The 20,210-nt window shown below is 40.0% G+C and overlaps 2 protein-coding genes across 2 annotated transcripts in view; one reads left to right on the forward strand and one right to left on the reverse strand.

Annotated features, from left to right (window-relative positions):
* Positions 1 to 20,210, forward strand: part of LOC311141812 (uncharacterized protein) — a 410,899-nt gene that overhangs the window by 205,644 nt on the left and 185,045 nt on the right. Inside the window, exon 2 of the mRNA XM_084177283.1 lies at positions 9,024 to 9,128. The gene's annotated coding sequence lies outside the window, so the exon portion shown is untranslated. The remainder of the gene's footprint in view (positions 1 to 9,023; positions 9,129 to 20,210) is intronic.
* The window catches only part of LOC311140501 (NACHT, LRR and PYD domains-containing protein 3-like), a gene marked incomplete at its 3' end in the record, with an annotated part of 313,326 nt that overhangs the window by 64,691 nt on the left and 228,425 nt on the right, over positions 1 to 20,210 (reverse strand). The window lies entirely within an intron of this gene.

Raw genomic sequence — 20,210 nt, forward strand, 5'->3', positions numbered from 1 at the left:
ATATAGTTGATGATATTGTTATGTGTATTAATATAGTTGATGATATTGTTATGTGTATTAATATAGTTGATGATATTGTTATGTGTATTAATATAGTTGATGATATTGTTATGATATTAATATAGTTGATGATATTGTTATGTGTATTAATATAGTTGATGATATTGTTATGTGTATTAATATAGTTGATGATATTGTTACGTGTAATAATATAGTTGATGATATTGTTATGTGTATTAATATAGTTGATGATATTGTTATGTGTATTAATATAGTTGATGATATTGTTATGTGTATTAATATATTTGATTATATTTTTATGTGTATTAATATAGTTGATGATATAGTTATAGTGTTATAATAGGCCTACTCTCCTTAACATGTTTTCAATATAAATTAGATGCGGGATGTGAATTCGTTCTGTTTCCATCTGTGTGCCCCAGGGTGATCGCTCCTACACTATCTAGAATCTAAAAGGGTTCTTTGGCTGTCCCCATAGGAGGACCCTTTGTGGAACCGTTTTTTGTACTAGTTAGAACCCTTTCCACAGAGGCTTCTACATGGAAGCCAGAAGGGTTCTACCTGGAACCAAAAAGCGTTCTCCTGTGGGGACAGCCAGAGGACCCTTTTGGAACACTTTTTTCTAAGAGTGTACTGTATCATAGGTCTATAGACTTGTCTTCTCAAAACAGGCTTAAAACACAACAAGCAACAACATTTTCTCTTTCTAATCTACTGTTAACTCTTTTCACTCAGGAAGGTATGTTGTGTGAAAGAGAGACAAATAAATACTGTGGAAAGACTAACAACAACTTACACTTCCTCAAAACAGGTTGTGTGTGTTCATTAATGCCCACCGTAGCAAAACGTTTGGCAACGGAAACTGTTTAGGTCACCTTGTACAGCGTTTGGAGTAAACTAGACTCCCGAGTGGCGCAGTGGACTAAGGCACTGCATCGCAGTGCTAGCTGTGCAACTAGAGATCCTGGTTTGAATCCAGGCTCTGTCGTAGCCGGCTGCGACCGGGAGACCCATGGGGTGGTGCACAATTGGCCCAGGCTAAGGGAGGGAATTGCTGGCAGGGATGTAGCTCAGTTGGTAGAGAATGGTGTTTGCAATGCCAGGGTTGTGGGTTTGATTCCCACGGGGGGGCAGTATGAAAAATTATGTATGCACTCACTAAATGTAAGTCGTTCTGGATAAGAGTGTCTGCTAAATGACAAAAAAAAACGGTTTATTGCAACATTTTTAAACTGTTTGCTGCGGTGTAAACTAATGAATACGACCCAGGTTGTAGCCTACAACTCGGCTCTTGATGCCTGCCTGATGCTGTAACCTGAACTTAGCCTGAGGGGTGGACTATGATGCTAGCTAGATATACTGGTTTTTCAAAGCTTATCTTCATTTCAGTTAGCTTCACATTCCAGATCAGACTTCACCCATAAGAATACACAGAGCGCTAGTCAACAGGAAGGTGCTCTCTCAGCAGAACTGTAGATATCTCAATGACTTGACATGTTCTGGTTGTGAATTCAGGCTACAAGGTGAGAATCCTGCCAGGAATGATTGTAAAGTGTGTAGAGAAATTAAATGTATGGTGTAATTTTAGTACAGTGAATGTATGTAAAACACTCAGACCTAACAGTCTACTCCTACTGAGACAGGTTTGTGTCAGTTTAATCATACAAAATGGCGCTAACTGAACATGGGCAAGTCAAATTCAATATATTCATATATTATAGTTCTACATTAAACATTTCATTTGATAACTGTAATTGTATCATAGTTCCACTATAGTGTAGTGATCCTCGCTAAATGAACCACGTCACAATTCCAACCAAGTAACCCAATTGGCGCCAGTGGCGCGATGCGTAGGTTGTTTGTCTTTTACACATGCAACCTGGGTTCGCTTCCCTGCCCTGCTGTTCGCTACACTGGTGTCAGAAGTAGTATGGTGTCTGTGAGGCCATCAGAATGTATGGCCCGGATGTGTGAGGGGTCTGAGTAGTCGAAGCACGGGACTTGCTTTTATATGGGGCAGTGTGAGACAGGTTATAATTAAGTTTAACCCTATAGACAGGTTATAATAAGGTTTAACCCTATAGACAGGTTATAATTAGGTTTAACCCTATAGACAGGTTATAATAAGGTTTAACCCTATAGACAGGTTATAATTAGGTTTAACCCTATAGACAGGTTATAATTAGGTTTAACCCTACAGACAGGTTACAATTAGGTTTAACCCTATAGACAGGTTATAATTAGGTTTAACCCTATAGACAGGTTATAATTAGGTTTAACCCTATAGACAGGTTATAATTAGGTTTAACCCTATAGACAGGTTATAATTAGGTTTAACCCTATAGACAGGTTATAATTAGGTTTAACCCTATAGACAGGTTATAATTAGGTTTAACCCTATAGACAGGTTATAATTAGGTTTAACCCTATAGACAGGTTATAATTAGGTTTAACCCTATAGACAGGTTATAATTAGGTTTAACCCTATAGACAGGTTATAATTAGGTTTAACCCTATAGACAGGTTATAATTAGGTTTAACCCTATAGACAGGTTATAATTAGGTTCAACCCTATAGACAGGTTATAATTAGGTTTAACCCTATAGACAGGTTATAATTAGGTTAACCCTATAGACAGGTTACAATTAGGTTTAACCCCATTGACAGGTTATAATTAGGTTTAACCCTATAGACAGGTTATAATTAGGTTTAACCCTATAGACAGGTTATAATTAGGTTTAACCCTATAGACAGGTTATAATTAGGTTTAACCCTATAGACAGGTTATAATTAGGTTTAACCCTATAGACAGGTTATAATTAGGTTTAACCCTATAGACAGGTTATAATTAGGTTTAACCCTATAGACAGGTTATAATTAGGTTTAACCCTATAGACAGGTTATAATTAGGTTTAACCCTATAGACAGGTTATAATTAGGTTTAACCCTATAGACAGGTTATAATTAGGTTTAACCCTATAGACAGGTTATAATTAGGTTTAACCCTATAGACAGGTTATAATTAGGTTTAACCCTATAGACAGGTTATAATTAGGTTTAACCCTATAGACAGGTTATAATTAGGTTTAACCCTATAGACAGGTTATAATTAGGTTTAACCCTATAGACAGGTTACAATTAGGTTTAACCCTATAGACAGGTTATAATTAGGTTTAACCCTATAGACAGGTTATAATTAGGTTTAACCCTATAGACAGGTTATAATTAGGTTTAACCCTATAGACAGGTTACAATTAGGTTTAACCCTATAGACAGGTTATAATTAGGTTTAACCCTATAGACAGGTTATAATTAGGTTAACCCTATAGACAGGTTATAATTAGGTTTAACCCTATAGACAGGTTATAATTAGGTTTAACCCTATAGACAGGTTATAATTAGGTTTAACCCTATAGACAGGTTACAATTAGGTTTAACCCTATTGACAGGTTATAATTAGGTTTAACCCTATAGACAGGTTATAATTAAGTTTAACCCTATAGACAGGTTATAATTAGGTTTAACCCTATAGACAGGTTATAATTAGGTTTAACCCTATAGACAGGTTATAATTAGGTTTAACCCTATAGACAGGTTATAATTAGGTTAACCCTATAGACAGGTTACAATTAGGTTTAACCCTATAGACAGGTTATAATTAGGTTTAACCCTATAGACAGGTTATAATTAGGTTTAACCCTATAGACAGGTTATAATTAGGTTTAACCCTATAGACAGGTTATAATTAGGTTTAACCCTATAGACAGGTTATAATTAGGTTTAACCCTATAGACAGGTTATAATTAGGTTTAACCCTATAGACAGGTTATAATTAGGTTTAACCCTATAGACAGGTTATAATTAGGTTTAACCCTATAGACAGGTTATAATTAGGTTTAACCCTATAGACAGGTTATAATTAGGTTCAACCCTATAGACAGGTTATAATTAGGTTTAACCCTATAGACAGGTTATAATTAGGTTAACCCTATAGACAGGTTACAATTAGGTTTAACCCCATTGACAGGTTATAATTAGGTTTAACCCTATAGACAGGTTATAATTAGGTTTAACCCTATAGACAGGTTATAATTAGGTTTAACCCTATAGACAGGTTATAATTAGGTTTAACCCTATAGACAGGTTATAATTAGGTTTAACCCTATAGACAGGTTATAATTAGGTTTAACCCTATAGACAGGTTATAATTAGGTTTAACCCTATAGACAGGTTATAATTAGGTTTAACCCTATAGACAGGTTATAATTAGGTTTAACCCTATAGACAGGTTACAATTAGGTTTAACCCTATAGACATGTTATAATTAGGTTTAACCCTATAGACAGGTTATAATTAGGTTTAACCCTATAGACAGGTTATAATTAGGTTTAACCCTATAGACAGGTTATAATTAGGTTTAACCCTATAGACAGGTTATAATTAGGTTTAACCCTATAGACAGGTTACAATTAGGTTTAACCCTATTGACAGGTTATAATTAGGTTTAACCCTATAGACAGGTTATAATTAGGTTTAACCCTATAGACAGGTTACAATTAGGTTTAACCCTATAGACAGGTTATAATTAGGTTTAACCCTATAGACAGGTTACAATTAGGTTTAACCCTATTGACAGGTTATAATTAGGTTTAACCCTATAGACAGGTTATAATTAAGTTTAACCCTATAGACAGGTTATAATTAGGTTTAACCCTATAGACAGGTTATAATTAGGTTTAACCCTATAGACAGGTTATAATTAGGTTTAACCCTATAGACAGGTTATAATTAGGTTAACCCTATAGACAGGTTACAATTAGGTTTAACCCTATAGACAGGTTATAATTAGGTTTAACCCTATAGACAGGTTATAATTAGGTTTAACCCTATAGACAGGTTATAATTAGGTTTAACCCTATAGACAGGTTATAATTAGGTTTAACCCTATAGACAGGTTATAATTAGGTTTAACCCTATAGACAGGTTATAATTAGGTTTAACCCTATAGACAGGTTATAATTAGGTTTAACCCTATAGACAGGTTATAATTAGGTTTAACCCTATAGACAGGTTATAATTAGGTTTAACCCTATAGACAGGTTATAATTAGGTTCAACCCTATAGACAGGTTATAATTAGGTTTAACCCTATAGACAGGTTATAATTAGGTTAACCCTATAGACAGGTTACAATTAGGTTTAACCCCATTGACAGGTTATAATTAGGTTTAACCCTATAGACAGGTTATAATTAGGTTTAACCCTATAGACAGGTTATAATTAGGTTTAACCCTATAGACAGGTTATAATTAGGTTTAACCCTATAGACAGGTTATAATTAGGTTTAACCCTATAGACAGGTTATAATTAGGTTTAACCCTATAGACAGGTTATAATTAGGTTTAACCCTATAGACAGGTTATAATTAGGTTTAACCCTATAGACAGGTTATAATTAGGTTTAACCCTATAGACAGGTTACAATTAGGTTTAACCCTATAGACATGTTATAATTAGGTTTAACCCTATAGACAGGTTATAATTAGGTTTAACCCTATAGACAGGTTATAATTAGGTTTAACCCTATAGACAGGTTATAATTAGGTTTAACCCTATAGACAGGTTATAATTAGGTTTAACCCTATAGACAGGTTACAATTAGGTTTAACCCTATTGACAGGTTATAATTAGGTTTAACCCTATAGACAGGTTATAATTAAGTTTAACCCTATAGACAGGTTATAATTAGGTTCAACCCTATAGACAGGTTATAATTAGGTTCAACCCTATAGACAGGTTATAATTAGGTTTAACCCTATAGACAGGTTATAATTAGGTTAACCCTATAGACAGGTTACAATTAGGTTTAACCCCATTGACAGGTTATAATTAGGTTTAACCCTATAGACAGGTTATAATTAGGTTTAACCCTATAGACAGGTTATAATTAGGTTTAACCCTATAGACAGGTTATAATTAGGTTTAACCCTATAGACAGGTTATAATTAGGTTTAACCCTATAGACATGTTATAATTAGGTTTAACCCTATAGACAGGTTATAATTAGGTTTAACCCTATAGACAGGTTATAATTAGGTTTAACCCTATAGACAGGTTATAATTAGGTTTAACTCTATAGACAGGTTATAATTAGGTTTAACCCTATAGACAGGTTATAATTAGGTTTAACCCTATAGACAGGTTATAATTAGGTTTAACCCTATAGACAGGTTATAATTAGGTTTAACCCTATAGACAGGTTATAATTAGGTTTAACCCTATAGACAGGTTATAATTAGGTTTAACCCTATAGACAGGTTATAATTAGGTTTAACCCTATAGACAGGTTATAATTAGGTTCAACCCTATAGACAGGTTATAATTAGGTTTAACCCTATTGCTGCGATGCTTAGGGTGTTTGCCTGTTTCGCCAGCGACCTGGGTTCACTGCCCTGCCCCGCTGTTTGATACAATATTAATATCACAGGCTACCCGACGTCCGTTGAACAAAGAGACACAACAATATGAGTGAAAGGATTTTAGGATAATATCAGTTAGTGTTGATTTAGAGTTGTCTTCAGGGTTCAGCCTTCTAGCGTCCTTTATCAATAGGGTGAAATGTAACAAATTACATTGTCTCAGAGTTTGGAGATAACCAGTCCCAGTTTAAATCACTATGACAACCATTTCATTATTTCCCCAGAGCAGCAAGGGAATCTAGAGACTCAACATTTGCAGAATCAGAATCACCTTTATTCGCCAAGTACATTTGCACATACATATGTAGGATCTTAATTTGAGCCAGTTTGCTACAGCAGGAAAATATTCCTGCAGCAACAGGAAATGTGAATTATTACGTGAATTATAATTAATGGACATTTTTGTAACGGTTGATACATTTTTATTAAGCGAAACTCAAGTCTGGCATTTCTAAGTGGAAATTACAAACTTCAGAAGCCTTTTAAAACCTCAAATACACTACAAGTTTTACATTTCCTGCATTGCGGAAAAGTTATTCTGTGGTGGGGGGTGATCAAATTAAGATCCTACATCTGTACACATAATTAGTACAGTGGGTATACAGTTGGTATACAGATATACAGTACAGTGGGAATACAGTTGGTATACAGATATACAGTACAGTGGGAATACAGTTGATATACAGATATACAGTACAGTGGGAATACAGTTGATATACAGATATACAGTACAGTGGGAATACAGTTGGTATACAGATATACAGTACAGTGGGAATACAGTTGGTATACAGATATACAGTACAGTGGGAATACAGTTGGTATACAGATATACAGTACAGTGGGAATACAGTTGGTATACAGATATACAGTACAGTGGGAATACAGTTGGTATACAGATATACAGTACAATGGGAATACAGTTGATATACAGATATACAGTACAATGGGAATACAGTTGATATACAGATATACAGTACAGTGGGAATACAGTTGATATACAGATATACAGTACAATTGTAATACAGTTGATATACAGATATACAGTACAGTTGATATACAGATATACAGTACAATGGGAATACAGTTGATATACAGATATACAGTACAGTGGGAATACAGTTGATATACAGATATACAGTACAATGGGAATACAGTTGATATACAGATATACAGTACAATGGGAATACAGTTGATATACAGATATACAGTACAGTGGGAATACAGTTGATATACAGATATACAGTACAGTGGGAATACAGTTGATATACAGATATACAGTACAATGGGAATACAGTTGATATACAGATATACAGTACAATGGGAATACAGTTGATATACAGATATACAGTACAGTGGGAATACAGTTGATATACAGATATACAGTACAATGGGAATACAGTTGATATACAGATATACAGTACAGTGGGAATACAGTTGATATACAGATATACAGTACAATGGGAATACAGTTGATATACAGATATACAGTACAATGGGAATACAGTTGATATACAGATATACAGTACAGTGGGAATACAGTTGATATACAGATATACAGTGCAGTGGGAATACAGTTGATATACAGATATACAGTACAGTGGGAATACAGTGGATATACAGATATACAGTACAGTGGGAATACAGTTGATATACAGATATACAGTACAGTGGGAATACAGTTGGTATACAGATATACAGTACAGTGGGAATACAGTTGATATACAGATATACAGTACAGTGGGAATACAGTTGATATACAGATATACAGTACAGTGGGAATACAGTTGGTATACAGATATACAGTACAGTGGGAATACAGTTGATATACAGTGGATGTCCACATGTACAGTACCAGTATAAATATATCTAAGAGAGATGAACATAGTGCTAATGCAGTATAGTTCAGTTATTTAGTGTACAGTTCAAAGATGGCTTGATGTGGTGTGCAGCATAGAGTGTATAGTCCTTTAGTCTCTATGGACCAGATGGTAGTGTACAGTTCAGAGATGGCTTGATGTGGTGAGCAGCATAGAGTGTATAGTCCTTTAGTCTCTATGGGCCAGATGGTCAATTGGTGAGGGCTACAGCATGGGGAAAGAAACTGTTCAGATGGGGGTCTATAACATTCAATCACATAGGTTTACAGCAGCTGACAGTTGCAACGTCATTGCTAATAACTCAAACTGCCTTATTTAGAGAAAAACATAATCTCTCTACAGATGTAGGATCTTAATGGGATCACCCAGTTGCAGGAGAACTGAAACTTGTAGTGTATTTGAGTGTATTTAAGGTTTAAAAAAGGTTTCTGAAGATGATCAATTGAACTTTTCTATTATAAAATTAATCATTCATTATAATCCACATAATAATTCAAATGTCCTGTTGCTGCAGGATTATTTTCCTGCTGTAGCAAATTGGCAAAAATTAAGATCCTACATCTGTAGCAATGCACCTCTCTTTGATGTACATGGCTATATCAGGATTGACTTTTGACCATTTGACATCTTTTACTTACTGTTGTTTAGGCTGGTTGAATGAGTTGCCTTTAAAAGCTACTTCATCTGCAAGAGAACAGGCGGCTGCACCAGCGACTGTAAGAAGTTATGTGATTTCCTCATATGAACGTGAAAGTAAGTGTGTAGCCTACGCAGTTACACAATGGCTGTTGAAACTGTGGCACGTATTTCTCGGTAACATTAGAAGTCGGATAAATGTGTTGATATGTAGGAAAGACGGGCAGACTCTCGTAGGTCTAGGCTAAACTACAAACTATTATAAGGTTAGGTCGACGTCAGACATTCAATAGTCAGAGTAGGTTTGAGCTATGATCACTTATCATGCTTACAAACCTGATGGTCTCCGTTTGAAATGGTGTGTAAAATACCATGCCTAGGCTACAAGCTCTGTCCTGCTACTGTTAGGTCTATAACGTTATGGGAACTGATCTGATCAGGTTTAGGCTGGTCATCTAGGATATGTAGGCTATAGCTGAGGTATAGACCTCCATCTGTATCAGGACTAGGCTCCTGCTACTGTTACTGTTATAACGTTATGGGAACTGATCTGAACAGGTTTAGGCTGGTCATCTAGGCTATAGCTGAGGTCAGTGGTGATTTTAGCATGTCAATCTTGGTGGGGCAAAACATAAATAAAGGGGGATGCATGCCAGCAAAGCCACTCCACAACACAACACTAAACAATACATTCATTGCACTATAACGGTGACAAACGGTGGCCACAAACTGTCAGGGCCTACATAAAGCAGAGTCCCAACAGCAGAGTCCCAACAGCAGAGTCCCGACAGCAGAGTCCCGACAGCAGAGTCCCGACAGCAGAGTCCCGACAGCAGAGTCCCAACAGCAGAGTCCCAACAGCAGAGTCCCGACAGCAGAGTCCCAACAGCAGAGTCCCGACAGCAGAGTCCCAACAGCTGTCCTATCATTTCTCTTCATTATTTCTCTTCATATGACAAGGATTAAAAATGATTTGCAAGTAGATAGTCGACTTGATTCATGATGATGACTGCTGGCTAAGATTTTGAAAAGTATGATGTTGACATGATCAGTCCATTCAAAGCTACTGTAGATATAATGTGATTTGACGTCATTTTATCTGTTGGCCAATGAACTTCTTGGATGGGCACTTCTAATGTAACTCTATGGCAGCACCGAAGGGCCTTGAATTTTCTAGCTCTACCCTTAGACTTGGCGGTGACGTAGTGTCCCCATGAGTGACAGAACACTGAGCCAATCACGGCGCAGCGCTCTGTATTGTCTTCTGGCTTGCCCCACCACCACAGAAAGCACTGAGCTAGGCTGAAACACCACCACTGAAAGCACTGAGCTAGGCTGAAACACCTGCATTTTGGAGCTGCCTTACTCAAGAAAACAAAAAAGAGACCACGTTTTTTTGCGGCTTTATTAACTCAATGATATATAGATATTTATTTATTTTAAATTTTTTGCAAACTGATATGTGACACGTATTAATGCCAAAATAACATGCAAAACAGGAAAGGCCACCTGCCCTTAATGACGGGTCGCTGGTTGAGAGAATGCCAAGAGTGTGCAAAGCTGTCATCAAGGCAAAGGGTGGCTATTTGAAGAATATCAAATATAAAATATATTTTGATTTCTTTAACACTTTTTTGGTTACTAAATAATTCTATATGTGTTATTTCATAGTTTTGATGTCTTCACTATTATTCTACAATGTAGAAAATAGTAAAAATAATGAAAAACCCTTGAATGAGTATGTGTTCTAAAACTTTTGACCGGTAGTGTATATATTTTTTACATTGTTAGCAAACTGATATGTTACATGTATTAATGCCACAATAACATGCAAAACAGGAAAGGCCACCTGCCCTGAATGACGGGTCGCCACTTGCTGAGGTATAGACCTTGATCTGTTTTACACAACAACAAAAAAACGGTTGTACATTATAACCTACCCTACTTTAAATAATATAAAATCACTTAATTGTTGCAAAAAACCTTTCTGTATAGATCACTGATCGTCCCCCCCCCCGATCAATCAAGCCTGTTTTAGCCCTTCTGTCTACATTCTCAGATACGTTTAGAAAAGAACAGATTCAAAGATAATAAATGGCAACTTGTAATGAATACAAATAAGTGTGAGACATGGCCTTGTGTTGCTGCACTGTCTATAACTACCTTAACAAACAGTGACTTATTATTATTATTGACAGTTACCATGGAGAAGATATGTCACAACTACATGTTCATGTGATTGCATTAAATCACCTGACTGTTTCGATATGTCTGTTAGTAAATGTTTTGTAAGAGATAATTAATAAATGATAACAATTCACATTCAAGAATTACTGTGTTAACTACAACCAACATGTTGGATCTCTGTTTAGGGGTCAGTTCTCTAAAATGAGTCTCTCTGGGGAGAGAGAGGAGGGGGGCCCTGCCTCTAAAATGAGTCTCTCTGGGGAGAGAGAGGAGGGGGGCCCTGCCTCTAAAATGAGTCTCTCTGGGGAGAGAGAGGAGGGGGGCCCTGCCTCTAAAATGAGTCTCTCTGGGGAGAGAGAGGAGGGGGTCCCTGCCTCTAAAACGAGTCTCTCTGGGGAGAGAGAGGAGGGGGTCCCTGCCTCTAAAATGAGTCTCTCTGGGGAACATGACACCAAAGCTAAGAGGTGAGATGACAATTTTGTTTAAGAATTATTAAGAATGTATTTCCTAAATGCTATTTCCATAATTGTTCACGTGTTATTTAATCAGAAATGGTTGCTTATGGGTTACCTTCAATATTACTGTTCTCAGATGTTTAATTAATAGATTTGAGATGTGTATAATTATTATTAGTATTATTGCAAAACGCTATATATCCATTGTTTAGCTGAAATGAGATGAATGCACTTACTGTAAATCTGAATGACAGGTCGGCACTGCTCCAAAGCAATTACATGTGGTACAGAAACCACTGACTCGCTGCATGTTTCTATTATCAAGACACCTGCTGGTACCTCTTAACTGGTTAGGACAGCTCATGAGGTGTCCTAAATATCTGCCAACTAGGTGGGACACCTATGAATAAAGAGGCTTCATGCATAGCTTTAATTTATACCCATAAGAGTAGGACTAAAATGGCTTTATTCTCAGCACTTATACGACTCATTTTCTACTCTGAGACGCTTTTTGGATATGGGCCTAGATCTCAAAACATTGTTTTAAAAAACGAATAATTTTTGTTTTACATAATAAAAAATGAATATTACTAATGTACCCGTCTTTAAAGACTTGGTTTAGTTTATTGTGTGGCTCTGCTCATGTCCGCGTTCTGGAACTGTCTGCGTCCCCGTACAGAACTGTCCGCGTCCACGTACGGTTTGGCGCCAAGCATATTGTCCAGTTACGCTCAGAGTGGTCTGAGGTGATCTTGGGGAACAACGACGGAGTTCGTTACAGTGTTGAGACCGAAGTTTATTGTTCAATTTGCTTTTTTGCGTAATGGTCAGTGACAGTATGAGTGTAGCCAGATCCTTTTCACTCGCTATTCTTGTTTAATTGTGTGGTTCACCGGATTCGTCATCATCCTCGAGGGACAGACGAACGACCTGCTAGCTATCCAAGCTAGTCGGTACAGCTAGCTAAGCTAGCTACTCTACCAGCAGCATCCTAGTTATCCTAGCTACCACTACATCATCACCGGCTGCCTGCATTTCTTGTGGACCGATGGAGTTCCCTGGTTGTTTCTGTTAGAAATTGCGTAATTCAAATCTGGTATTGGAATAAGACAAAACATAATCAAGAGATATTCAATCCAAGCTAAATTTATTATATGCAAAATGTATGTATGATAAGTATGATGGTTCGTATACGGGCTCACTGAAATACCACGCAGGGCAGACAGAGAACTGATCCATTGTTACAGGCTGTTCTTTAAATACCCTGACAGTTTTAGTTCCCGCCCTCTGCTGGGCCTATCAAGGTAGAGACTGAGCGTGGTTTAGACTTGCCCAACCTATCGCTGGCGCTCAGGCTGGTCCCAGTCCCTTGGCGCTCCACTGTTGCACACTGTTGTCAGGCATAAGTTGTTATCATAACAACCTGTAGAGTCAGCTCCCATAGACACCGTTCCACTGTACCCTATGTACCTACGTTCAAGGACGGTTCACAGATCACAAAGAAGCAGTGTAGTCTAGTATTTGGAGACACAAATTCTTATCTCATCCTACCCCCTAACGTTCCTCACATGAATCACAGCTTGTTATGTGAAACAATTTATATCAGTACAGTACAAACCTTCTATGTTTAATCACCAATGCATTCCTTCTAAGCTATTCATCACATCCAGCTATGAGAAAACAAATCCCCACATTTCTTCCACCTGTTAAATACCGTGGAGGGCTTCTCCCTCTCTCGTTGACGGATGCTGGCTACCTACCATCCCTCTGTCCGGTTCTCCTCTTCACTAGATGGACGGTAACTTTAGTGTTTAACCCCTCTGTGTCCAAGGACTGAACCTTTTGAATATTATTTTCGGGGCGCCTCAAGTTACCTTTTTTACAACGTTTATTTCTGATAAAATTAGTTCATTGCATCCGCCATGGAGCCCAGTGTCATAATATTACCTTCTGTCCCTGGTTATGAAGTAATCGCGAAAAAACAGGCCTTATGTTTGGGCATTTTTCACCCTACCAGCTCCTATTAGTTCTATTGAGCTCCGTGACACCGACTCGCCTTCAGAACGTTCTATTCCCAGCCCATTGTTCTGCGTCACAATGCCAGCTTCACTATTGTTATCAATGAGACCTGCCTGCGTTAACCCTGTAGGTTTACCTCAGGTAACTTATTATTAACAAGGTTACGGCTACTTGGTGAGCGTTAACCCTGTAGGTTTACCTCAGGTAATTTATTATTAACAAGGTTATGGCTACTTGGTGAGCGTTAACCCTGTAGGTTTACCTCAGGTAACTTATTATGAACAAGGTTACGGCTACTTGGTGAGCGTTAACCCTGTAGGTTTACCTCAGGTAATTTATTATTACCAAGGTTACTGCTACTTGGTGAGCGCTAACCCTGTAGGTTTACCTCAGGTAACTTATTATTACCAAGGTTACAGCTACTTGGTGAGCGTTAACCCTGTAGGGTTACCTCAGGTAACTTATTATTACCAAGGTTACTGCTACTTGGTGAGCGCTAACCCTGTAGGTTTACCTCAGGTAACTTATTATTACCAAGGTTACAGCTACTTGGTGAGCGTTAACCCTGTAGGTTTACCTCAGGTAACTTATTATTAACAAGGTTACAGCTACTTGGTGAGCGTTAACCCTGTAGGTTTACCTCAGGTAACTTATTATTAACAAGGTTACAGCTACTTGGTGAGCGTTAACCCTGTAGGTTTACCTCAGGTAACTTATTATTACCAAGGTTACGGCTACTTGGTGAGCGTTAACCCTGTAGGTTTACCTCAGGTAACTTATTATTAACAAGGTTACGGCTACTTGGTGAGCGCGCACACTGTTCACCTGAGTACATGTTGTGGTCACCTATAGTGAGGTGAGACACAGTTTTAGAGGCGATGGCTGGCGGATAGCCATCAAACATTAAACATTTTCTGGTCATGGTTAACCATATTTGTTTTAAGAAAAAAGTGTACAATCTAAACAAAACGCATGTCCCTGTCCTCTTTTTCAAGATGTGGCCGATTTTAAACAGCCAGAAGACATTTTTTTATTAAGAAATAACCATTTTTTTGACGACTTGTGGTTTCTAAATGGCTGCTGGATAATTTGATATGCATCGAAATCTTCGTTCATAGGCATCAAATTGAGCGAATGCTGCGCAGGTTCACTGAGTTGCAAACCAAATGGGTATAATGGGGTGATTGTTGTCTAATCTGGTGGTCTAGCTAATGGATTTGTAGATCAGACGCAGTTGCTACCTCAGATTATGAGCCTAAGCCTAGCAAGTGTCATGAAGTGTCAGGTCTCCCGCAGTGGTCTAAGGCCACTAGAGATCCTGGTTCGAATCCAGACTGTTGTAGCCGGCAAAAAAAAATATGTAAATGTAATGAATGAGTTATGTAGTACCCACATACGGCCACAAGGAGGAGCAAGAGTGCCATAAACCCATACTGTTTTTTGCCATATAAACCCTAAACCTAACAATCAATCAAATGTATTTATAAAGCCCTTTTTACACCAGCAGATGTCACAAAGTGCTATACAGAAACTCTTACCCTACTTATAACCTATTTTAGCATTAACCGTAACCCTAATTCTAGGGTAGGGTAGCCTAGAACACTTTTAGAAACTATTTTAGTAATAATATTATCTTAGTAAATACAATTATAGTATTATTTTGTTACTCAAAACCTGTCTAAGCGTTTTGCTGTTTTTTTATTTTTATTAGTTATTTTATGATATTTATTATTGCAAGGCAGAACACTTGATAAATAAGCCACATTAGTTATTATTTTATTTATTTTTACTTAGACACATTTGTGTTATTTTTCTAATATGGTTTGAATTGGGTGACCTAGTAACCTCTGTGTGAAAGTCCAGCAATTGCCATGGGATAGGTGGGGCAGGTTTGAGACTGATCAAAGGAATTAACAAGAAAAATACACTTTATTTTTCAGCTGCCTCACTAATGTCCGTACGTAAATTAATAACTTGTAATGCTAAATATTTCCAATAGATGGCAGAATAAGACCATGAAGCATCAGTTATAGGCTACAAGCAGCAATATGATTGACATAAAATAGCATGCAACCAAATACTATATGTCCCATGTCTAAAATGGTCACTCATTACTTTAGTTAGCTATATATCTCGTATTAGGCCTGTGATGCTTTTGGAAGAGCAATTAAATAGTGACTATAGCAGGTGTTGAACCCCGGGTAAATAATCACTAGTCAGTACTACTTATTTCTCTGAGAGTGAGGCAGATATATATTAACACTGTGTAAAACCTAGCAGTACTACTTATTTCTCTGAGAGTGAGGAAGATATATTATTACAGTGTAAAACCTAGCAGTACTACTTATTTCTCTGAGAGTGAGGCAGATATATATTATTACTGCGTAAAACCTAGCAGTACTACTTATTTTTCTGATAGTGAGGCAGATATATAGCATTTTGCAAAAAAACATGATTATTTGTCTGTCTGAAATGAAACCATCAAGTGATAGATTTTAAACAAATACATGTCTGTCGTTGAACAATCCCATGCCATGATTAGATAGTGAAAAAACACACCAATCTCTTTCATAATTTCTTTAAACAATAAAATATAATTTACCAACATTTCTGAAAATTGATATATAGCGTTTTGGAATGAAACTCTTCTTATGTTTCCCCATCTGAGCTCAGAGTAGATGAGAGATGTAATGTTTGTCTCTGTTGTGTTGAAGTCCAATCAAGCAGGAGAGACCAGCCTCCACTGTACCCAGCTGTGTGTCCATGAAGAGTGACAAGTCTATGAATCTTCCTATAGTGTTTAGAGAGGGAGACTTTTCTAACCTAAACCTTTTTTCCATTTTCATAGTCCTGAAACAATATTAAACTAACACAACATTCCCTCCCTGTGTGTGTGTGTGTGTGTGTGTGTGTGTGTGTGTGTGTGTGTGTGTGTGTGTGTGTGTGTGTGTGTGTGTGTGTGTGTGTGTGTGTGTGCACTCCCTGGATGAGGAGATGTAATCTGATGTTTTGTCCACAGAAACCAACAGGAGAGATCAGAGTCAGAGATTCTCAGTGGTCAGTCTTCCCAGAGTCATCAAACAGACCTGGCCTCCATATTCAGTGTATGTGGTCCTGTTATGTACATTTGTTTTTGTTTACCTCAAGTAAAGGTGATCTGTCAATCATTCGTTAATGAGAAAGCATTTACATTTAAATTTTTACATTTTAGTCATTTAGCAGACGCTCTTATCCAGAGCGACTTACAGGAGCAATTGGGGTTAAGTGCCTTGCTCAAGGGCACATTAACGTCATTTAGCAGACGCTCTTAGCCAGAGCGACTCACAAATTGGTGCGTTTACCCTATAGCCAGTGGGATAACCACTTTACAATTTTTTTTTGGGGGGGGGGGGTAGAAGGATTACTTTATCCTATCCCAGGTATTCCTTAAAGAGGTGGGGTTTCAAATGTCTCCGGAAGGTGGTGAGTGACTCCGCTGTGGGGTGGGGGGGGGGGTAGAATGATTACTTTATCCTATCCCAGGTATTCCTTAAAGAGGTGGGGTTTCAAATGTCTCCGGAAGGTGGTGAGCGACTCCGCTGTGTGTGTGGGGGGGGGGTGGGGAGGGGGTAGAAGGATTACTTTATCCTATCCCAGGTATTCCTTAAAGAGGTGGGGTTTCAAATGTCTCCGGAAGGTGGTGAGTGACTCCGCTGTGGGGTGGGGGGGGGGGTAGAAGGATTACTTTATCCTATCCCAGGTATTCCTTAAAGAGGTGGGGTTTCAGATGTCTCCGGAAGGTGGTGAGCGACTCCGCTGTGTGTGTGGGGGGGGGGGGGGGTGGGGGGGGGGTAGAAGGATTACTTTATCCTATCCCAGGTATTCCTTAAAGAGGTGGGGTTTCAAATGTCTCCGGAAGGGGGTGAGCGACTCCGCTGTGTGTGTGTGGGGGGGGGGGGGGGGGGTAGAAGGATTGCTTTATCCTATCCCAGGTATTCCTTAAAGAGGTGGGGTTTCAAATGTCTCCGGAAGGTGGTGAGTGACTCCGCTGTCCTGGCGTCGTGAGGGAGCTTGTTCCACCATTGGGGTGCCAGAGCAGCGAACAGTTTTGCCTGGGCTGAGCGGGAACTATGCTTCCGCAGAGGAAGGGGAGCCAGCAGGCCAGAGGTGGATGAACGCAATGCCCTCGTTTGGGTGTAGGGACTGATCAGAGCCTGAAGGTACAGAGGTGCCGTTCCCCTCACTGCTCCATAGGCAAGCACCATGGTCTTGTAGCGGATGCGAGCTTCAACTGGAAGCCAGTGGAGTGTGCGGAGGAGGGGGGTGACGTGAGAGAACTTGGGAAGGTTGAACACCAGACGGGCTGCGGCATTCTGGATGAGTTGTAGGGGTTTAATGGCACAGGCAGGGAGGCCAGCCAACAGCGAGTTGCAATAGTCCAGACGGGAGATGACAAGTGCCTGGATTAGGACCTGTGCCGCTTCCTGTGTAAGGCAGGGTCGTACTCTCCGAATGTTGTAGAGCATGAACCTGCAGGATCGGGTCACCGCCTTGATGTTGGCGGAGAACGACAGGGTGTTGTCCAGGGTCACGCCTAGGCTCTTCGCACTCTGGGAGGAGGACACAGCGGAGTTGTCAACCGTGATGGCGAGATCATGGAACGGGCAGTCCTTCCCCGGGAGGAAGAGCAGCTCCGTCTTGCCAGGGTTCAGCTTGAGGTGGTGATCCGTCATCCATACTGATATGTCTGCCAGACATGCAGAGATGCGATTCGCCACCTGGTTATCAGAAGGGGGAAAGGAGAAGATTAGTTGTGTATCGTCAGCGTAGCAATGATATGAAAGGCCATGTGAGGATATGACAGAGCCAAGTGACTTGGTGTATAGGGAGAAAAGGAGAGGGCCTAGAACTGAGCCCTGGGGGACACCAGTGGTGAGAGCACGTGGTGCGGAGACAACTTCTCGCCACGCCACTTGGTAGGAGCGACCGGTCAGGTAGGACGCAATCCAGGAGTGAGCCGCGCCGGAAATGCCCAGCTCGGAGAGGGTGGAGAGGAGGATCTGATGGTTCACAGTATCAAAGGCAGCAGACAGGTCTAGAAGGACAAGAGCAGAGGAGAGAGAGTTAGCTTTAGCAGTACGGAGAGTCTCCGTGACACAGAGAAGAGCAGTCTCAGTTGAATGACCAGTCCTGAAACCTGATTGGTTTGGATCAAGAAGGTCATTCTGAGAGAGATAGCAAGAGAGTTGGCTAAAGACGGCACGCTCAATAGTTTTGGACAGAAAAGAAAGAAGGGATACTGGTCTGTAGTTGTTGACATCAGTGGGGTCGAGTGTTGGTTTTTTGAGAAGGGGAGCAACTCTCGCTCTCTTGAAGACGGAAGGGACATGGCCAGCGGTCAGGGATGAGTTGATCAGCGAGGTGAGGTAGGGGAGAAGGTCACCGGAGATGGTCTGGAGAAGGGAGGAGGGGATGGGGTCAAGCGGGCAGGTTGTTGGGCGGCCTGCAGTCACAAGTCGCAGGATTTTATCTGGAGAGAGAGGGGAGAAAGAAGTCAAAGCATAGGGTAGGGCAGTGTGAGCAGGACCAGCAGTGTCATTAGACTTAACAAATGAGGATCGGATGTCGTCAACCTTCTTTTCAAAGTGGTTGACGAAGTCATCCACAGAGAGAGAGGAGGGGGGGGGGGGGGGGGGGGGGGGGATTCAGGAGGGAGGAAAATGTGGCAAAGAGCTTCCTAGGGTTAGAGGCAGATGCTTGGAATTTAGAGTGGTAGAAGGTGGCTTTAGCAGCAGAAACAGATGAAGAAAATGTAGAGAGGAGGGAGTGAAAAGATGCCAGGTCGGCAGGGAGTTTAGTTTTCTTCCATTTCCGCTCCGCTGCCCGGAGCTCTGTTCTGTGAGCTCGCAATGAGTCATCAAGCCACGGAGCTGGAGGGGAGGACCGAGCCGGCCGGGAGGATAGGGGACACAGAGAGTCAAAGGATGCAGAAAGGGAGGAGAGGAGGGTTGAGGAGGCAGAATCAGGAGATTGGAGGGAGAAGGATTGAGCAGAGGGAAGAGATGATAGGATGGAAGAGGAGAGAGTAGTGGGAGAGAGAGAGCGAAGGTTGCGGCGGCGCATTACCATCTGTGTAGGGGCAGAGTGAGTAGTGTGGGAGGAGAGCGAGAGAGAAAAGGAAACAAAGTAGTGGTCGGAGACATGGAGGGGAGTTGCAGTGAGATTAGTAGAGGAGCAGCATCTAGTGAAGATGAGGTCAAGCGTATTGCCTGCCTTGTGAGTAGGGGGGGACGGTGAGAGGGTGAGGTCAAAAGAGGAGAGGAGTGGAAAGAAGGAGGCAGAGAGAAATGAGTCAAATGTGGACATAGGGAGGTTGAAATCCCCCAAAACTGTGAGGGGTGAGCCATCCTCAGGGAAGGAACTTATCAAGGCGTCAAGCTCATTGATGAACTCTCCAAGGGAACCTGGAGGGCGATAGATGACAAGGATATTAAGCTTAAATGGGCTAGTGACTGTGACAGCATGGAATTCAAATGAGGAGATAGACAGATGGGTTAGG

Source organism: Coregonus lavaretus, assembly GCF_964263955.1.
Source record: "Coregonus lavaretus genome assembly, chromosome: 2".
Taxonomy (NCBI): Eukaryota; Metazoa; Chordata; class Actinopteri; order Salmoniformes; family Salmonidae; genus Coregonus; species Coregonus lavaretus.